We start from the raw sequence: 13893 nt of genomic DNA, 5'->3' as shown, positions 1-13893 counted from the left end.
GTAGTCATAATTGGAAGGGATTTTTTTCCCCAAGTGTTATATAAAATAATGGAACATCTTATAATCAATAGCATCTTAGACTCAATGAAATTTAATAATCTCTTTTTCCAGGTATTAAAAAATCTAGTCAGTATAATAATCAAAATCCTATTCTCATCAAATTTAAAACTTCTCTCTTCTCTGATCTCTAGCCTACTTCAGTCTTGGAAGCCTATAATGAAAGAAGATGGGGATGGTTAGAATCATCTTCAGCTCTTATTCTACCTTCTCCTTGACTCCCTAGCTGATGCGTTGGGACCTTTCAGGGATTGGAGTGAGGAGATTGAAAAGAAGTAAAAGTAAATATAGTATTATTTCACAGTACAGTTATACTCTGGTATAGGTATTCTCTCTGTGAGGGATGTTCTAAATGTCAATTCTTTCTTTCTTGGAGTGGTTTTGTGGCTTTTTCAGAGACAACTTCCATCATTGGGGATCTCTCACCTACAGTTCATCTGACGTACACTATGCCTCCTCTTACAACTTCCCCTTTAGCCACTGGTTTTTGTGGCCCACCCCTCCATTGGATTTACTCCTCTTGCGTGGAGTTCCACTCATAACAACCCAATACATTCCTACCTCAGGGGCCTCATGGGTTCATGGGAAATTCAAACATCCTTTGTCACACCAGATGCTAGAAGTTGTGGTGGATTCCGACAGAGCCATTTTCCCTCACTGTGCTCCTAGTCAACAGAGCTCAGGCCACTGACTCTCACCTTTAAATTTTGTAGTTGTGAATCAGATGCCAGTCCTTGCATGGAACACGTGAAAAACTCTCCAAATGGTTCTCTAGAAGCATCATCACTGGGTCTGAGAACAGTATCTCATTAATTGCCTCTTGGAATGGTCAGTCTTAGGCAACTTCACTTCTGTTTCAGGTTTCATCATCAACTTTAAGACAAACACACTCACATATAAAATGCTAAAAAAGAAAAAAGGTTTATTTATTTTTTTCTACGTGTCATAGTGCTTTTTATTTTCTATTTAATATCACTTTACATATACAAAAATTTAAATTTTTAGCATGAATTTTACCATTATCTTTATAGTGTGTATAGCTAGTTTTATTTTTTTTGTTGAATTTACAATATTGTGTTAATTTCAAGTGGACAGCAAGGTGATTCAGTTTTATATATATATATATATATATAATTTTATTTATTAAATCAATTAATTCTCTACTTTTTCCCCCCAAATGCTGAGAAACTGCTCACAATAAAAGATATAACAATAGGGTGAGATACAGTGACTATCTACTTTATGCTGGGTCCTTTATGTTACTGTTGATATATTGAGAAGGACAAAACATCACTAATGTAGTATGCCTGCCAAGAATGCATAACCCAAATTTAATCATGAGGAATAGCAGACAAAGACTCAGAATATAGAAATCAAAACAAACTATCAGCTTTCTTACTGACAAAGATAATTTGCGGAATGCAGAGGCCAAATGCTAATACTTCCTAAAACTTGGCTCCTGAATTAATCAGACTTAACACCAGTCCCTCTCCTCAGTACATGCATAAACCATAGGCCTCTTAATTCAGGAAACAATGTCTACCCCATTAAGCTTGTCAAACGGAGGAAAGGAGACTAGAATACCCTGGCTCTGCGGTAGGCAGATTGAAAAGAGAAAAGAACCCAGAAGCAGCTGACATACACATGTCCACACAGTACCCAGATAACACAAATGGCAACTTTGGAGATAGAGATACCTTCTCTAGGTGGATCCAGACCCTATTGCACAGGGTTTAGAGTCCACAAAATCCTTGTTGGAATTAATCCTTCCTTCAGGTAAACCTAACTCTCTTCCAGGGCACAAGGCCTGAAAATGCAGCTGAGTTTCAGTCCTCTACTCACCACTGGCACAGATGGGCAGCCCTGTGCAGGTGGCAGCCCTGCATGCCTAATTCTTTCTCTCAATCTCACTGAAAGTTTGAGAAGGACAGAATGTAGGGAGGAAATTCCCTTCCATTTTCTAATATACGGTTGAAAATTCTATTTCAGTGGCCTATGTAGGGATTCCGGGAAGAAGAGAAAATGGTCCCCTCTATGTAAGGGATGTTGATACATTAAAGATATCAGTTTATCTCCCATGATACAGTTTATTTTTTTCATCTTATTCTGAACTGTCTAGTCATTTAGGTTTAGACGTATCTGTTGTATGTAGATAACAATATTTAGATTTTGTAATTAGGGCCCAGCCCAGGAATTTTGTCTTATAACAGGAATATTTGCAGCATTCATATTAATTACTCTAAGTGATATGACTACTATCATTTTGTATGCTTTCTATTTTTATTCACTTTGCTATTTCCCTTCTTTATAATTCTATCTTTTGCTGCATTGACTTTTATTAGCTTTTTCTTCTTTTCTAGTGATTTCCTAGTCATACATCCTATTTATCCTATTGTCTTTACATAATATTATAATAAATATATTTGAGCCCTTATTTCTAGATCAAAATCAATATTGATTTCCATCTGTGAAATATGACAACCTCCCCTCTGCCTATCTCATAACCTTTAATGAGCTTTTTAATGCAAATTATTCTATTTCTTCTTACCTTGGGTTCTTAGCATATCTTCTAAGAAATAATATTTTCATTTTTATTGTTTTATAAACTTAGTAACAACTCTAAAACTTACCGGCCTCTCTGCTTACCGATTTTCATTTTACATAATTCTTCCCTTTCTTGAGCTCTTAATTTTGATTCACTTCTCAGCCTACTAAACCAAAAGAATACTTGCTAATTCAGGATGTAATTGTTGGAACCCAGGGCAGGCATCCCCAAAATATGCCTTAATGCCATAATGATTATTTTGAATTAAAGTTACTTAAGAAATAGCCTCAAAAAGAGACATGCACCCCAATGTTCATTGCAGCACTATTTACAATAGCTGGGACATGGAAACAACCTAAATGTACATCAACAGAGGAATGGATAAAGAAGATGTGGTACATATATACAGTGGAATATTACTCAGCCATAAAAAGGAACGAAATTGGATCATTTGTAGAGACATGGTTGGACCTAGAGTCTGTCATACGGAGTGAAGTAAGTCAGAAAGAGAAAAACAAGTATTGTGTATTAACACATACATGTGGAATCTGAAAAAATTGGTATAGACGATCTTATTTACAAAGCAGAATAGAGACACAGGTGTAGAGAACAAACGTATGGATACCAAGGGGGAAAGGGGGGGTGGGATGAATTGGGAGATTGAGATTGATATATATACACTATTGATACTATGTATAAAATGCATAACTAATGAGAAAATATTGTATAGCACAGGGAACTCTACTCAATGCTCTGTGGTGACCTAAATGGGAAGGAAATCCAAAAAGGATGGGATATAAGTATATGTATAGCTGATTCACTTTGCTGTACAGTAGAAACTAACACAACATTGTAAGGCAACTATACTCCAATAAATATTAAAAATAATAATAATTATCACCTTAACTTCCAAATAGAATACCTTCACATTTTTGAAAACTAGTTCATTTGTATATATAAACCAACATTGTCTACAGGAGATTTTGTTTGTGCTCCAAATATGCTAATGTCATTCCCAGTTGAAACTGTCACATACTAAAGGTTACACATTTCTTTCTTTTTAAATAAAAAGTCAGATAATCACTGAACACCTTAATTAAAAAAAAGAAAGAAAGAAATAGCCAATACAGGAGGGACAATCTGATCCTCCCCTCTGTCTCCCTGACAGCAGGAAATAAATCTCTGATGTGAGAGGTGCCCTCCCTGTACCAAGAGGTAGAATGACATCCTTATCACCAGAGGTAAGGAATTCAGGGCAAAGAAGGCTCTATAAAATACCTGTTACCTCTTTACTAATTTACTATTCACACCCAAACACTGCTTAAATTTCTTACTAATTAAGTACCCAAATCTAAGTTTCTGTGCCCTGTTAATTTCTCTCGAATTTACTGTTTCTTTGTCAAAAAAAAAAAATATATATATATACATACATATAAAAGCTGCCTGCTTGGACACTTTTTAGGTCCCATTTCTATGAGACCTTTGTGCACACAATTTAATATTTGTTTCTTTTTCTTCTATTAATCTTTCTTCTGTCAATTTTAGTATTAGTCCAACCACAAGAATTCAAGAGGAGTAACTGGGAAAATTCCCTCCTTGCTGATAATATGTTATTGACTCTACTCACATTATTTTCTCAGCCTTCAATGCCCTCCATTTGATGATAGCCAACTTCCTATTCTGTATTCTCAAGACACATCCATTGTGCATACTTCTGTTATGGAACTTATTTCATTCTGTGCATGCATTACTGGAGTGTAAGCTCCTTAAGAGCAATTTCTTTCTCTGTCATCTCTACTTTCTTTCCAGTGTGTTGCAAAGAGCCTGGAAGGTACGAAATAGAGACTCAGTCACTGTTGAAAGAAGCAAATCATTAGCTGAATTATTTAATATTTGATCACTGAGAACACTGCAGTACTTCTGCCTATTGTGCTGTAATGCTGAATTTGTAGACAGAAACACAGAGGAAAAAAGGCTGAATGACATCACAGTTGGAGATACCAACCCCTTCAAGGAGCCATTCATCTGATAGTCAAAGCCACACTCTCCAAGTGAGGTATAATCAAGAAGAAGGCTGAGCACCAAACATGTGCTATGCCCACACTTAAATGGGAGGAGAATGGAGTGAAGAGGAGGAGAAGTAGGCAGCAGGGTGAATCAACGCTGTGGAAACTTAAGTGGGAGAGAGTCAAAGATGGCAAAAGTGGTCAACAGTAACTAATAATTAAGGGATATAGGAAGGATGAAGGATGAGACCAGAAGCAAGGTCATTAGAAGTTGATGATCTTGTTTCCCACATTTTTTTACATGGTTGTCTTCTCTGTGCTCGTCAGTTGTGATTTAAAACTATGAATACTTAGATAAATAAAAGCTCTAACCAGTCTAGGTACTTGCTGAGATAAGTCAATTAGCATATTTGAAAATTCAGTTATAGTCACCTGCATGGTAAAAGGATTTTTTAAATGAATCTGGCATTTCAATCCCTCTCTATCTCAATCCCCTAAAAGTGTGCTTTAAAAGATTAAATAAATAAATTCAAATTTCTTATAGGGTAAAATTCTTATCTTTAAGAGTAAACAGTCTAGTCATCAAGGAAAAAAGAATACCAGATAAATATTATGGGGGAGTTCTTCACCTATTTGTGTTTAACCACAGCCACTTCAGGAAAAGACTAATGGGGATTTAGAAAACCTCATGAAATAAACCACATTGTAGCCATATGTGGAGGCAAAATACATACATATATATATATATATATCACTCGAGCATATCCTAAATTGTAGAGGAACATGATGAAAGGGAGTCTACTCTTGTGCAAAAACTGATTCTCTGGCAAATTTTCAAGGGCAAGAAGGTACTTATGACTTTCTACAGTGAGATATATTTAAACTTACTGTTTTATCACTGAGTAGCTTTTAAAGTTGTATCAATTTTCTCTAAAATACTTTGTACTCAGAAGTTCTTCACTATCACAGATTACACTAGATGTTTCTAAACGAAGACCTCTTTTTCAAGTGAGAAAACTCCAGATCTAGAAGGAAACATAATGTAGCTTACTGCCAAAACTACATGATTATTAGTTTATATATTTGTTGAAACAAACATGTATCAAGAACTTACTATATTAAAGTGTAGTGTACATCACTGTTTCTCAAACCATCTATGGTAGAGGACTATTTTTTCCCCAATCCATCATGATTTTTCAAAAATGTAATAAGAATAAATTACTAAACAAAATAACATCAAAAAAGGAAGCCCAACTTTTTATTATTAAATTCCACAGAATAAAATTACATTCTCAAATTACCTTTATAATGTTCTAAATATTTACTCTCAATTCCTATTCTTATCTGTTTGCCACACCCCCTATCCTGTTCCTTAGGCAGGGCTGGGGGTTGGTTAGTGCTTTAACCAACATAGGCATTTGTGTCTCAACTCAACGGAGGCTTTCATTCTTACAGTCAAAAGAAATTCAGAAATACTCCTCCCATTGGCATAACCAAGAGTACACCAATTACGCAAGAAAACAAACACATAGAAAGAAAACTTGTGTAGAAAGAGTACACAATCAGGCTTCTTTTATGCACTATAATCATCACAGGACCAGTGAAAAAACTTTCAGGCATTTCCAGGACTTATAAAAATTTTTGAGAGCTAAAATATATTAACTGACTCCAAAAAATAAACACAGAAAGTAAAATTAACAAATGTTAAAATCTTAAAAATAAAGCATTGATTATTAAATTAATGATTATCAATTAATTATTAGTAATTTTTAAATTTAGTGTTCATAAAATATCATTATATTTGAAAACCCTTTTTAAGTTACATTTTATCACTTTCCAATATCAGCAAGAAGTCATAGCTAGTGGTATTTTAAGGGAGTTATTTGCAGCTAAGTTATTTAAAAAGAAAAAAAAATCCTTTCAAAAATTTTATAGCCAAAAAAAGTTTATATGGGTTATGAAGACATCTTAATAAATGTGAAATGACATGGGACCTGAAAAATCTTTTTAAAAACCCTGTCCACAAAGTATAAACACATTGACTTTTTGTTAAATGAATGAATGAATTTAGAAGGCACACTTTGGAAAGACTAGAGGAGAAGCAACAGGACACTTGCATTGTACAGAGCTTGTTGCAGAGAGCAACATTTATAAGCAGAGAATGGAGATAAGGCTAGAATACAAGATCAGACATCTGCAACATCCACGGTAGGAAACAGTTAAAACATGGCAGGAAAACAGAATCAGCAGACACCAAATGAGGCAAAGGAAAAAAGGACGGTAGATTAAATCAGACCAGGCTGGAGATTATTTCCCTAACCACATTGAAGACAGTTCTTCCCAGACATTCAGAGAGAGAAAATTGGGAGTTTATATCAACTTTCACGAATAATTTTCATTGTTGTTACCTTTACTTATTAAGGTACTACTAAATATACATAATTTTTAAATTTCATATTGTGAATCTAAGTTTTTCAAACAAATCCTTTTTTACTTCTGTAACATACAAGGTTAATGGGCCTATCCAGGTATGGTTACCATCTTAGTTCATTTAGGCTGCTATAACAAAATACCATAGACTGGGCAGCTTATAAACAATAGAATTTTATTGCTTATAGTGCTGGAGACTCAAAGCCTGAGATCAGGGTGCCAGCCTGGTTAGATGAGGGCCCACTCCCAGGTTGCAGACATACCGTCGTATCCTCACATGGTGGAAGGAGCAAGCCAGCTCTCCAAGGCCTCTTTCATAAGGGCACTAAACCCATTTGTGAAGGCTGGGCCCTCATGACTTAATCAATTCCAAAAGGCCCCCATCTTCTAACACTATCATCTTGGGCATTAGGTTTTCAACATAGAAATTTGTGGTTGGGGGGGCACAAACGTTCAATTCAGACTGCAGCAGTTATGAACAGACATATAGACTGCCTAGAAATATCCTGTGTCTTCGAGCATTTACATAGTGCTTGATTTCTTTCTTTCTTTCTTTCTTTTCTTTCTTTCTCTTTCTCTCTTTCTTTCTTTCTTTTATATGTCATTACTTTTACTTGAATTTGCTTTTATCTTTTTTATTAAGGTATGTATAGTAAAGAGTACAAATTTTAATTGCATAACTCAACATGAATATTCACCAACAGATCATAAGATACAATAGTTGCACCACTTCAGATGGCTCCCTCCCAGTCAGTATACCCCCAAAGGTAATCACTATTCTGACTTCTATCACCGTTGATTAATTTTTCCTTTATTGAGCTTAATATAAATGGAATCATACAGTAGGTACTTTTTGGTTCCTGGCTTCTTTTGCTCAACATTATGCCTGTAATATTCATCTGTCTTGTCATTTAGTAGCTATACAGGTTTCCTCCACTACCAAAAGCAGAGTGTTCCTTGTGGTGGCTCAAACCCTAAGCAGCATCTGAACAGGGAGGGAAACAGCAATTATTGGCAATTGTACAGGTGGCCTATAAGAGGCAGAACAGGTCTCTGATGGTGGCCAGACCACCACACTTCATGCCCCAACCCTTGCTGAATACCCACACCAGCCCCTCATGCTTCAGCTCTGCTCCCCACTGGGGCAGAGGATGCCAGTGCTGGAAGGGGTAAGAGCACATGCTTGGACCCAACCCTCAAGCTTCTGTTCCAGCAACTTGGAACCTGACCCCAGCCCTAACAGAGCAGTGACAGCCACTGAGCAGAGGGAAATCCCTACCTCACACCTGACTCCAGCCCTAGCCCCTCCTTCTCCAGCCCCACCTCCTATTGAGTGGATAGCTGCCAGCACATCATGAGGAAAGATGTGACTTGCGTTCACATCAAATCTAGCTTTCTCACCAAAGCCACCAGGACCACACAGATTGTACAGGGACACTCCAATGTAAGGACACTGTTTCAAGACAGCTATAGGTAACTGTTTTACCTAAGCAAAATGAGGAGACAGAAGAATTTGTCTCAACTGAGAGAGCATGAGAAAACCCCTGAACAACAACTAATGAAACAGAAATAAATAATTTACTAGATAAAGAATTCAAACCATTAGTAATAAGAATGCTAACTAAATTAGGGAAAAGAATAGATGAACACGGTGAGAGTTTTAATAAGAAACTAGAAAATTTAAAAAGAAACAGTCAGAGAGGGGGCAGAGTCAAGATGGTAGAGTAGGAAGATGCGGAGTTCACATCTCCTCACAACTAGGGCACCTACTAGGCACTGGTGGGGTTCCTCAGACACTTAAGGGGGTGGGAGGAATCCCCACACAACCAGGTAGGATGTGGGAGGGAAGGAGGAAGGGAAGAAAAGTGGAGGCGGGGTGGGACTGGCACCCCTTAATTGGGCCTGGGGAGGGAGAGGTTCCCACACTCAGAGGGGCCCACCTACAGTGCAGGGATAAGGGGATGGGGAGAGACTTTCAGGGAATTGGGGGATCAGCCAGTGTCTCCCCTACCTACTCAGGCCCTAGCAACTCTGCTGGGGTCCTAGGTCTGAACCCCCCACCCCCTGGGGGTCCCTCATGGCAAGGGGACCAGCAAGGATGGAGAGGGACCTTCAGGGGATCAGGGGATCAGAGGGGAACATGTCCAGCACCTCCCTTGCCCACTGGGGCCCCGGCAAGCCTGCTGGGGCCCCAGGCCTGAAACCCCACCCCCCTGGGGCCCCCTCCAGCCAAGCAGGTCCTGGGCCTGAGCCCCACCCCGACAAAGGCCTCTTCCAGCTGCGTGGGTCCCAGGCCCAAGCTCCACCTCTGCCAATCCTCCTCTGGCAGCACAGGTTCTGGCAGCCCGTACGCTACCCCTGAGAGGGCCTCCTCTGGCCATACGGGTCCAGGTGGGCCAAGCGCGGCACCCTCCAAGGCCTCCTTCAGCTGCACCAGCCCCTGCAGGCACACTTGTGGAGTGCTGCACCCCAGCTGGCCTCCAAGAGCACATGTGCTCTGGGCCAGCTCCAGGAACAGACACTGGTGAGAGGAACACACACAGAGATGGGGCTGACACAGCAGATCCAGAGACCTACCTAGAAGTCTTGGAGCCCTACTGGGGAGGCGGTGGTAGCCTGTAGCTCACCATGGATGCAAGGACACTGATAGAGGAGGAACAAGGGAATTTTCTTTTTTTAATTTTTATTTATTTTATTTTTTACTTTTTTTTTGCTGTCAGGGTTCCATTTTGTTTTGCTGTTGTTGTTTCATTTTTATTATTTCTAACATATTTTATATTTTTAAATTTAATTTTTTATTCTTTATTATTGTTTTACTCTTTTCTGTCTGTTGCTTTTTTGACTTTTATTTTTGTTTTTGTCGCAGCTTGCAGGGTCTTGGTTCCCCGGCCGGGGGTCAGGACTGAGCTCCTGTGGTGGGAGCACCAAGTCCAAGCCGCTGAATTAACAGAGAACTTCAGCTCCCAGAGAATATTAATTGGTGTGAGGTCCCCCAGAGGTCCTCCTCTTGGCACCAACACCCAGCTCCACCCAACCACCTGAAAACTCCAGTGCTGGCTGTCTCAGGCCAAACAACCAGCAAGACAGGAACACAGCCCAACCCATCAAATAAAAAAGAGATGACAAAAAAATGTTATAGATGAAGGAACAAGGTAAAAACCTATAAGACAAAATTAATGAAGAGGAAATAGGCAAGCTACCTGAAAAAGAATACAGAATAATGACAGTAAAGATGATCCAAAATCTTGGAAATAGAATGGAGGCACGGATCAAGAAAATACAAGATATGTTTAACAAGGACCTAGAAGAACTAAAGAACAAACAAACAGTGATGAACATCAAAATAACTGAAATGAAAAATACACTAGAAGGAATCAATAACAGAATAACTAAGACAGAAGAATCAATGAGTAAGCTGGAAGACAGAATGGTGGAAATAACTGCCAAGGAACAGAAAAAAGAAAAAAGAATGAAAAGAAATGAGGACAGTCTCAGAGACTTCTGGGACAACATTAAATGCACCAACATTCAAATTATAGGGGTTCCAGAAGAAGAAGAGAAAGAGAAAGGGTCTGAGAAAACATTTGAAGAGATTATAGTTGAAAACTTCCCTAACATGGGAAAGGAAATAGCCATCCAAGTCCAGGAAGCACAAAGAGTCCCATAGAGGGTAAACCCAAGAAGAAACATAATGAGACACATATTAATCAAACTAACAAAAATTAAATTCAAAGAAAAAATATTAAAAGCAGCAAGGGAAAAGCAAAACAATAATATACAAGGGAATTCCCATAAGGTTATCAGCTGATTTTTCAGCAGAAACTCTGCCGGGCAGAAGCGAGTGTCAGGATATATTTAAAGTAATGAAAGGGAAAAACCTACAACTAAGACTACTCCACCCAGAAAGGATCTCATTCACCTTCAATGGAGAAATCAAAAGCTTTACAGACAAGCAAAAGCTAAGAGAATTCAGCACCACCAAACCAGCTTTACAACAAATGCTAAAGGAACTTCTTTAGGGAGGAGACACAGGAGAAGAAGAAGAAAAAGACCTACAAAACAAACCCAAAACAATAAAGAAAATGGTAATAGGGACAAACATATCAATAAGTACCTTAAATGTAAATGGATTAAATGCTCTAACCAAAAGACACATCCTGGCTGAATGGATACAAAAACAAGGCCTGTATATATGCTGTCTACAAGAGACCAACTTCAAATCCAGAGACACATACAGACTGAAAGGGAGGGGATGGAAGAAGGTATTCCATGCAAATGGCTAGCATAGCAATACTCATATCAGATAAATTAGACTTTAAAATAAAGACTGTTACAAGAGACAAGGAAGGATACTACATAATGATCAAGGGATCGATCCAAGAAGAAGACATAACAATTATAAATATTTATGCATCTGACATAGGAGCACCTCAATACATAGGCAAATGCTAACAGCCATAAAAGGGAGGGAAAATTGACAGTAACACAATAATAGTGGGGGATATTAACACCGCACTTACACCAATGGACAGATCATCCAGACAGAAAATAAATAAGGAAACACAAGTTATAGATGATACATTAGACCAGATAGACTTAATTGATATTTATAAGACATTCCATCTGAAAGCAACAGAATACACTTTCTTCTCAAGTGTACACGGAACATTCTCCAGGATAGATCACATCTTGCGTCACAAATCAAGCATCGGTAAATTTAAGAAAATTGGAATCATATCAAGCATCTTTTCTGCCCACAATGCTATGAGATTAGAAATCAATTACAGGAAAAAAGTAAAAGAACACAAACACGTGGAGGCTAAACAATATGCTACTAAATAACCAAGAGATCACTGAAGAAATCAAAGAGGATGTCAAAAAATACATAGAAATAAATGACAACAAAAACACAACCCAAAACCTATGAGATGCAGCAAAAGCAATCCTAAGGAGGAAATTTATAGCAATGCAATCCTACAACAAGAAACAAGAAATATCTCAAACAACCTAACCTTACACCTAAAGCAACTAGAGAATGAAGAACAAACAAAACCCAACTAAGTAGAAGAAAAAAAAAACTATAAAATCAGAGCAGAAATAAGTGAAATAGAAATGAAGAAAACAATAGGAAAAATCAATGAAACTAAAAGCTCGTTCTTTGCAAAGATAAACAAAATTGATAAAACTTTAGCCAGACTCATCAAGGAAAAAAAGGGAGAGGACTCAAATCAATAAAATTAGAAGAGGGCTTCCCTGGTGGCGCAGTGGTTGAGAGTCTGCCTGCCGATGAAGGGAACACGGGTTCGTGCCCCTGTCCGGGAAGATCCCACATGCCGTGGAGCAGCTGGGCCTGTGAGCCATGGCTGCTGAGCCTGTGTGTCTGGAGCCTGTGCTCCACAACGGGAGAGGCCACAACAGTGAGAGGCCCGCGTATCGCAAAAAAAAAAAAAAAAAAAAATTAGAAGAGAAAAAGGAGACATTACAACTGACACTGCAGAAATACAAAGGATCATAAGAGACTAATACAAGCAACTATACACCAATAAAATGGACAACCTGGAAGAAATGGATGAATTCTTAGAAACGTTCAACCTTCAAGAATGAATCACAAAAAAAACTGTATAGAAAAAAAAAATGAACCACGAAGAATTAGAAAATATAAATAGACCAATCACAAGTAATGAAATTGAAAGGGTAATTAAAAATCTTCCAACAAAGAAAAGTCCAGGACCAGATGGCTTCACAGGTGAATTCTATTAAATTTAGAAAAGAGCTAATACCCATCCTTCTCAAACTCTTCCAAAAAACTACAGAGGAAGGAATACTCCCAAGCTCATTCTACAAGGCCAACATCACTCTGATACCAAAACCAGACAATGATATCACACAAAAGAAAATAACAGACCAATATCTCTGATGAACATAGACACAAAAATTCTCAACAAAATACTTGCAAAAGAATCCAAAAACACATTAAAAGGATCATACACCATGATCAAGTGGGATTTATCCCCAGGATGCAAGGATTCTTCAATATATACAAATCAATCAATGTGATACATCTTATTAACAAATTAAAGAATAAAAACCATGTGATCATCTCAATAGATGCAGAAAAAGCTTTTGACAAAGTTAAACACCAGTGTATGATAAAAACTCTTCAAAAAAAAGTGGGCATAGAGGGAACCTACCTCAACATAATAAAGGCCATATATGACACATCCACAGCAAACGTCATTCTCAATGGTGAAAAACTGAAAGCATTTTCACTAAGATCAGGAACAAGACAAGGATGTCCACTCTCACCACTATTATTCAACATAGTTTTGGAAGTCCTAGCCATGGCAATCAGAGAAGAAAAAGAAATATCAGGAATCCAAATTTGAAAAGAAGCAGCAAAACTTTCACTGCTTGCAGATAACATGATACTGTACACAGAAAATCCTAAAGATGCCATCATAAAACTACTACAGCTCATCAATGAATTTGGTAAAGTTGGAGGATACAAAACTAATGCACAGAAGTCTCTTGCATTCCTATACACTAACAACAAAAAATCAGAAAGAGAAATTGAAGAGACAATCCCATTTACCACTGCAACAAAAAGAATAAAATACCTAGGAATAAACCTACCTAAGGAGGTAAAAGACCTGTACCCGGAAAACTATAAGATACTGATGAAAGAAATCAAAGATGACACAAACAGATGGAGAGATATACCATGTTCTTGGATTGGAAGAATCAATATTGTGAAAATGACTATACTACCCAAAGCAATCTACAAATTCAATGCAATCCCTATCAAAGGTATTTTTCACAGAACTAGAACAAACATCTAAATATTTGTATGGAGAA

General features: G+C 37.8%; 1 protein-coding gene across 6 annotated transcripts in view; it reads right to left on the bottom strand.

The window, feature by feature from the left end:
- Positions 1 to 758: 758 nt before the first annotated feature.
- Positions 759 to 13893, bottom strand: part of LOC307198739 (uncharacterized protein) — a 149865-nt gene continuing 136730 nt past the window's right edge. For 4 of the 6 annotated variants that reach the window (XR_013831686.1, XR_013831687.1, XM_079945908.1 and 1 more), the window contains 3 exons: positions 5497 to 5633; positions 4230 to 4426; positions 759 to 961 (listed from right to left, as the gene is read on the bottom strand). The gene's annotated coding sequence lies outside the window, so the exon portion shown is untranslated. Of the gene's footprint in view, positions 962 to 4229; positions 4427 to 5496; positions 5634 to 13893 lie in introns of those variants that run through there. The other 2 variants (XM_079945905.1, XM_079945906.1) reach the window with 2 other exon arrangements.

This window comes from Stenella coeruleoalba (assembly GCF_951394435.1).
Source record: "Stenella coeruleoalba genome assembly, chromosome: 1".
NCBI classification, from domain to species: domain Eukaryota; kingdom Metazoa; phylum Chordata; class Mammalia; order Artiodactyla; family Delphinidae; genus Stenella; species Stenella coeruleoalba.
Note: the sequence above shows the minus strand (reverse complement) of the source record. Positions and strands in the feature narration are given on the sequence as shown.